A 7,307-nucleotide genomic window follows, 5' to 3' on the forward strand; every position below is an offset into this window, starting at 1 on the left:
GATGTCAGTGACCACATCTGTCTACCTGGAGAGGAATATTCCATATTGCTGAACCCTGGTTTTCCACACTGCGGATGACAGGACCCCCTCCAACCTGACCCAGGAATTCCCTTACTCTGAGCCAAGGACAGTGGGTCTTGTTTTGTTTTTAAGTTGTGGTTAAAAATAGACATCACCTATAATGGAGCATTTTAGCTGTTTCTAAGCCTAGAGTTCAGCAGTATTAGGTACGTTTACATCCTCCTCACCACGTTATCTTTCCTTTCCATTTTTTAATTTTAATTTGAAATTTTTTAAAGTTTTATCTATTTATTCATGAGAAACACACACACACACACACACACAGAGGCAGAAACACAGGCAGAGGGAGAAGCAGGCTTCTTCCAAGATGAAGGCAGATGCTCAACAGCTGAGCCACCCAGGCACCCCATACATAATTTTTTACAAATTCGTTCATTCATTTTTCATTATCTCTAGACACAAGGTAGGACTTGAACTCATGACCCTGACTAAGATCAAGAGTTGAGTGCTCTTCTGACTAAGCCGGCCATGTGCTCCTTCCATTTCATTTTTTCAAGAACCCTAGGATCATGGCTCAGAGTTACCATTTGTCTGGTGAGCCCCCTCCGCCCCCCCATGAGGAAGTGCCATCTGTCAGGCTGGTTCATGTTTGTCCATCTTCCTTCCTTCTTTTAGTAGACAGAAGGTGGCTTGTGAAACAGCCAGTGAATATGTCGAATGAGACTGAGGATTTCCCTTGGGAAGTGGGTGCAAGAGGGAGGACAGGTCGATGGAGAACCAGTAAACTTTTGGTGTTGCTTTAGAGGAAAGAGTGTGCTTGCTGGGCCCTCACCCAGGGTGGATGAGTCAGAGCTGTCCCCTGCCAGGCCTCCCTTAATCCTTTGCCCTTATCACTCTCTGCCTGTGTTTGTCCTCTGAACCCTAAGACACCACCATCAAGTGTTTAAGTGTCCCTCAGACTCAGCAGGCCACACCATGCCACGACCTCCTTGATACACCCCCACCCTGGAAGGCATTAAAGTGAGATGTCATCCTCCACATCCATGATTCCCAAAGGGTTTATTGGGGTTTCCTGGGTTAGGAAACCAGGAAGGGATTCTTTTGGCCCCCAGACAAGGTGAGTTCTTCAGACATCCTCTTTCCCCTTCCCCTTCCCTTTCCCTTTCCCTCCCTCCCCTCCCCTCCCTTCCCTTCTCTTCCCCAAGCAGTCTGAGGGCTGGGGGAGTTGAGGAAAGCCATTCAATGGAGAGAAGTCCAAGGCTCTGACTTTAACAAGATAGCCTTGTGCATTTGAATGAAATGATTGAATGAGACCCATTGGAATGGACCACCCTGAACCTCCCTTCAGTCACTTGGCCATACCCTCCTCAACTGTGAGTCCTACAGTGGATTTGGGAATGGAAGACCAGATGTGTGTGTGTGTGTGTGTGTGTGTGTGTGTGTGTGTTTATATGTATTCACATGCTGAGGGTGGTGGGGCATGCTCAGGCTGGCTCCTGCAATTCAATTCATTCTGGGAATATTCTGTTGTTTCTGCTGAATTGCCAGTTGCTGCGATGAGCAAAGCTAAACTCCCATTGCCTAGTTCTTAAAAAGCCTGATTCTCTGGTTTTCTTGGTGAATGGAGTCACCCACACCCTCCCATCCCGCCAGAACCCTTGTGCAAATACTTCCACTTGAAGAGTTCTTTCACCTTGTCCAGAAAACAAACAAACAACAGCAACCCACACCCACCCCATTGCCACAGATATACAACCAACTGGCCTCCTTCTGCCTCAACCTACTATAGAGTGTCACTCTCTTAGACATGCCTTAGGCTCAATGACTTGATGCTATCTCCCATTCTCTGCCACAATATAATCCCCCATTAGGTCCATATTATAATTTCATGACCACACTGCTCATGTGAGCTGGAGACCATATGCTAAAGTGACCGGATGGTAGCACCGTCAATCTGAAAGGACCTACATGCCAAGGCGTCCATAAACATGGTCCCTGGAAATCTTTGACATTCACATGCCTCTGATGAAATCATTGCTCTGGAAACTCCAACATCTATAGCCGATCTTGTCCATGTTCTTCTAACCTTTACTCACCCTCTGTTCACCTGATATTTTGTCTGATTATTCATGGAGAAATTAGATCCCGTCCCGCAAGAGGTGAATCTGAATCCTCTGCTCACCACCCCCCCCCATACAGAAAAGAATATGCACAGGTCTGCACCCATCTTATCGTTCTCCACCACGGCAGAAGAAAATGTGGCCTGCCCTCTCTCCTCCTGTCAAAAGGCAAATCTGAGATAAGACTTGTATATAAAGGAAACCAGAATACTTTTTTGAATAGACACTTTTAAAAAGTTGCTGAAGCAGCAAAGAAACACACACAAAACACCCCCCAGCAGGTGGAAGGAGGGTGTGCTGAATCCCCTCCTTTTCCTGGAAGGTGCCTTGGAGAGGAGTGCCAGGAGGAAAGTGAATGACATTCAAGGACAGGAAGTTGAGCTTGAGAATGAGAATTCTGGACAAACAGATGGTTATTAAAAAAAAAAAAGAAAACCCTTATGTTCTTTTAGCCTCCCCACATAGTTGAGCTATTCTTCCACAATGTCTTCTCCTTGTTCAACCCAATAGACACACATTTAGGGTTTGCCATTCCTCAGGGTCTTTGTTTGCTCAGGAGGGCTCTGCCACGTGAAGCTTGTCAGGGACAAACTCTTTCGACTGCTTCACCCCCCCCCCCCTTTGTTGTTTGTTGGACTGACATCAAGGTCATCCTCCGGGTCAGGCCCCAGAGGCTGAGAGGGTGGAGGTCAAGGTGGTGCCTCGGGGATGCTGTCCTTTACAGCATCTTTGGATTTGACCTCCTTCGTGGCCTTCCTTGCTCCCTTCAGGGTGCTGCCCCACCAGCTCTTAGTTGCCATCCCAAGAAATGCTCTGGATAGGGGCGATGCCTTTGCCAGCTCCACACTCTCTTACTGGAGGATCCAGTGATCCCACTTCTGGGGATCAGTCCCAGGTAACCCAGAAAAGGCGAAAGCAGAGGGCCATACGATCTCTAAATCCTCTGCCTGTCTAGCTTGTAGAAATCATCTCTACACCTAACACGGTGTTGGCACTTGGGATATGTGCAGATCAAGCATGGAGGTGCATGCTCCCCCCAATGGAGCCACAGCCAGGTGCCCTGAAATACTTGTCCTTGAAAAACAAACGTGAGGTCTTCACCCGTACCTTTCTCCTGCTGAGCAGCCTTCTGCACAGTTACCCTCTGAGTGGAGGAAATACCAGTAATGCACGTAGTTTAGCCAACTGAGGAAAGATTCCCTTGAAAGAAAACCCTTCTTTTCACGTTTCTGATTTTCCATCAATGCTTTCAACCTGCTAGACTTCCAGCCTTCTGAGTCACATGACTTGCTTGATTTCTCTCTTGGTGGTGTCTCATCAGTAGCTTTCATGGTGCTCAGGATGTAGGATTTACAGGGAACAGTTTTCATTCCGGGGTGGGTGGATGTTGTGAAGTGGGATCAGGGATTCCAAGAGAAGGCCAAGAGAGAGGCTCAGAAATGAAACCTTAAATGCCCATGGTCAATTGGTGATATTAATGTATTAAGAGTTACCTTTAATCAGAGGAATTCCTGCTGGAGGGGCATGTGTCCTCTCCTGTCTGGATCCAAAGGTGAAATTTTTAAAGTCCCTACTGGTCCCAGAAAGCATTGAAGTGCCCTAACACCTAGACAGGATGCTGCTTTGTCACCTCCACTGTCCTATCCTCTGCCACCACTGTTTATGTTTTCCTATAACTGCTTAATGCTTGCAGGTGTATATCTTTGATAGTTATTGCTTCTCCTTGTCCTCTGTGGTCCCTTCTGTTTGTTCTTTTTTTTTTTTCCTTTTGTTTGTTTTTCAAAGCTTTTTATTGTGATTGAATTTAAGTTTTTTAAAAACTCCCTTATTCATGAGAAACACACGGCAGGGGGTGGGGGTGGGGGTGGGCAGGCAGAGACATAGGCAGAGGGAGAAGCAGGCTCCCTGCAGGGAATCCCATGTGGGACTTCATACCCACCCTCCAGAATTACGTCTCCAACCAAAGGGAGAGCCTCAACCGCCAAGCCACCCAGGCGTCCAAAAGCTTTTCAGTTTCAAGAGATCACTACACCCATCCAACAGACATAGTGCTGGCGGGAACTCATGACTCTCATCGATCAAGACTGACATGGAGGGGGATCCCTGGGTGGCGCAGCGGTTTGGCGCCTGCCTTTGGCCCAGGGCGTGGTCCTGGAGACTCGGGATCGAATCCCACATCGGGTTCCTGGTGCATGGAGCCTGCTTCTCCCTCTGCCTGTGTCTCTGCCCCTCTCTCTCTGTGACTATCATAAATAAATTAAAAAAAAAAAAAGACTGACATGGAGGGATCCCTGGGTGGCGCAGCAGTTTGGCGCCTGCCTTTGGCCCAGGGCGCGATCCTGGAGACCCGGGATCGAATCCCACGTCAGGCTCCCGGTGCATGGAGCCTGCTTCTCCCTCTGCCTGTGTCTCTGCCTCTCTCTCTCACTGTGTGCCTATCATAAATAAATAAAAAACTTAAAAAAAAAAAAAAAAAAAAAGACTGACATGGAGCCAGCCAGGTACCCTTGAATACCTGGACTAGAAAAAAAAGAAAGGAAAAAAAAAAGAAAAAAAGTTTTGTACATACATGCCAGAGAAAGTTCTGTGCATTGTTTTCCTTTCCCCTTAATATCCTGGACAAATTCAAGATAAATAACTACCTATTTTCCAGTGCCCCATCCCTCGGGGGAGGGGGGGGGGGGACAGTGCGGATGTCCTGGAACTACATTTATGTACTGAATGGCTATTTTAATCCTCTCCTCACACCAGCTCTCCCAAACTAAGCTCACCACTAGGCTTCTCTCAGAGGCCTATAAGATCCTGATGACATAGCAGCTGTGAAGGCACAATGGAAATCAGCTGGCCTGAGTTCTTAGGCTTAGGCCTTCCCAAAGGTTAACTTCTCAATGAAGGGAGTTCAACCAGTATCACCAGAAGTTTTGGAGGGGCAGTCGAAAAGCATGGATGGTTTTGTGACACCACAGTTCCTTGAATACAGCTCTCCGCTGGCCTCTTCAGTGAGGAAAGTTGAGTCCTAAACCCCAGCAGACAATCTGGGCAGTCGCAAGCCTGTGGGCTTCAGGCTGAACCAAGCCCTCCCTTAGGGAACTTTTAAATGAGCCCTCACAGCTGAGGGAGTTTAGCAGCTACCTCCAGTCTTGGTGTTGGAGAGACACTGGAGAATCCAGGTAGTCTTCACTGAGAAAGCAGCTTTCTGGGCCTTCAGCTTCCAAGGGTCACCAGGGTAAGTTAGCACACCCTCGCCACAGTTGTGGAGATGAAAAGACCATACGACCTACTAAATGCTGAGGATTAGCATTCATTGAATCAAACTTTCAGCCAGCCCCTCCCAGCTCTGAGGAAACTCTCAGTTCCATATTTTGTTCGGAAACCAATGACACTCAGTGTCCTGAACCCTGGACCCTAAGGGTCATGAGGGAATTTTCCACTGGCCTCTCCAGGAAGGGCTGGAGGAGCCAGTTCCTCAGGATGTTTGGAGGGGCCCGGGAAGGCTCTGTCCAACTCTAGGGGCCATAGACCTTACTGGAGGTCAATTTGCGACACGTTTCTCACCTCAGGGAGTTGGAACATGTGTCTCAGCAGTCGTGTTGGCACCAAGGGAAAGCAGGCTACTTTACTCTGAGAACAAAGCTCTCCCTGACTAAGCTCACCACTAGCCCTCTCCCAGAGACCTGTGACACCCTGCCCCCTCAAAAGCAGTGAGGTCACAATGGAAATGAGCTGGCCTGAATTCTGAGGCTCAGGCCTTACTGAAGGCAATCTTCTCAATGAAGGGAGTTCAACCAGTCTCCCCAGAAGTTTTGGAGGGGTGGCCCAACACTGCTGGAAAGCCTCTGGGACACCACAGTTCCTTGAGTGCAGCTCTCCACTGGCCTATTCCGTGAGGAAAATCAAATCTCTCAGCCCAACAGACACACCTGGGCAGTGACAAGGCTGTTGGCTTAAGTCTGAGAACCAAGTTCTCCCTGATTTAATCTTTCAGTGAGCCCTCAGAGGTGAGGGAGGTTAGAAGCTAGCTCCATCCTTTGTGGTTGAGTGCCATTGGAGAGGCCAGGTACTTTTCACTGAGAAAGCACCTTTCCTGGCCTTTAACTTAACACAAGTCTGTCCCTGGGTTGAGTTAGCACACCCTCTCCACAGTTGTGGAAGTGAAAAGACCATGGCACCTACTCAACGCCAAGGAACTAGCGTTCCTTCAATGAAACTTTCAGCTAGCCCTTCCCAGGTGGGAAGAATTTCCTAGCTCGTTTTAGGCTGGAGAACCAATGACACTCACTGTCCTGAACCCTGGGCCCAAGGATCCAGTGAGGCAGCTTTCCACTGGTCTCTCCAGGAAGGGCTTGAGATTCCACCTCCTCAGGAAGTTTGGAGGTGCCCTAGGAGGCACTGTCTAGCTCTAGGAGACATAGGACTTCCTGGAGTGCATCTTGTGTCTAGTTTCTCATCTCAGGAAGTTGGGTCATGTGTCTCAGCAGTGGTGGTGGCGCCAAGGGAATGCAGGTCACAGTCTTTTGACGAAAAAGTTCTCCCTGACTAAGCTCACCACTATCCTCTCCCAGAGGCCTATGAGACTCTGCCTCCCCAGCAGCTGTGGGGATACAATGGAAATAAGCTGGCCTGAGTTCTGAGGCTCAGACCCTGCCAGAAAGCTAGGTTCTCAGTAAAGGGAGTTCAAATGTGTCTCTCCAGAAGGTTTGGAGGGGCGGTCCAAAAGTGCTGTAGGGCCTCTGGGACACCACAGTTGCTTGAGTGCAGCTCTCCATTGGCCTATTCTATGAAGAAAGTCAAATCTCTTAGCTCAGCAGTCAACAGTGGCAAGGCTGTGGTGCTTCAGTCTGAGGATGAAGCCCTCTCTGAGGGAACCTTTTAACAAGCACTCACAGGGAGTTTAGCAGCTACCACAGCCTTGGAGATGGAGAGCCAGCGGAGAGGTCAGGTACTTTTCACTGAGAAAGCAGGTTTCCTGGCCTTGTCCGTAAAAGGAGTCTGTCACCGGGGTGTTTTAGCACAACTTCTCCTCAGTTGTTGTGGAGGTGAATGACCATGCAACATAACGCTGAGAAACTAGCATTCCTTGAATGAATCTTTCAGCTATCCCCTTCGAAGTGGGATGTATGCCCTGGCTTTATCTTAGGCTGGAGACCCATGGCACTTGCTCCTGAA

At 48.7% G+C, this 7,307-nt stretch overlaps 1 long non-coding RNA gene across 5 annotated transcripts in view; it reads right to left on the minus strand.

Annotated features, from left to right (window-relative positions):
• Positions 1 to 5,852, minus strand: part of LOC112644917 (uncharacterized) — a 46,734-nt gene extending 40,882 nt beyond the window's left edge. For all 5 annotated transcript variants that reach the window (XR_004810755.2, XR_003126884.3, XR_003126885.3 and 2 more), the window contains exon 1: positions 5,697 to 5,852. This is a non-coding gene — a long non-coding RNA (uncharacterized LOC112644917). The remainder of the gene's footprint in view (positions 1 to 5,696) is intronic.
• Positions 5,853 to 7,307: the final 1,455 nt, after the last annotated feature.

The sequence above is a fragment of the Canis lupus genome, chromosome 1, assembly GCF_003254725.2.
Source record: "Canis lupus dingo isolate Sandy chromosome 1, ASM325472v2, whole genome shotgun sequence".
NCBI classification, from domain to species: domain Eukaryota; kingdom Metazoa; phylum Chordata; class Mammalia; order Carnivora; family Canidae; genus Canis; species Canis lupus.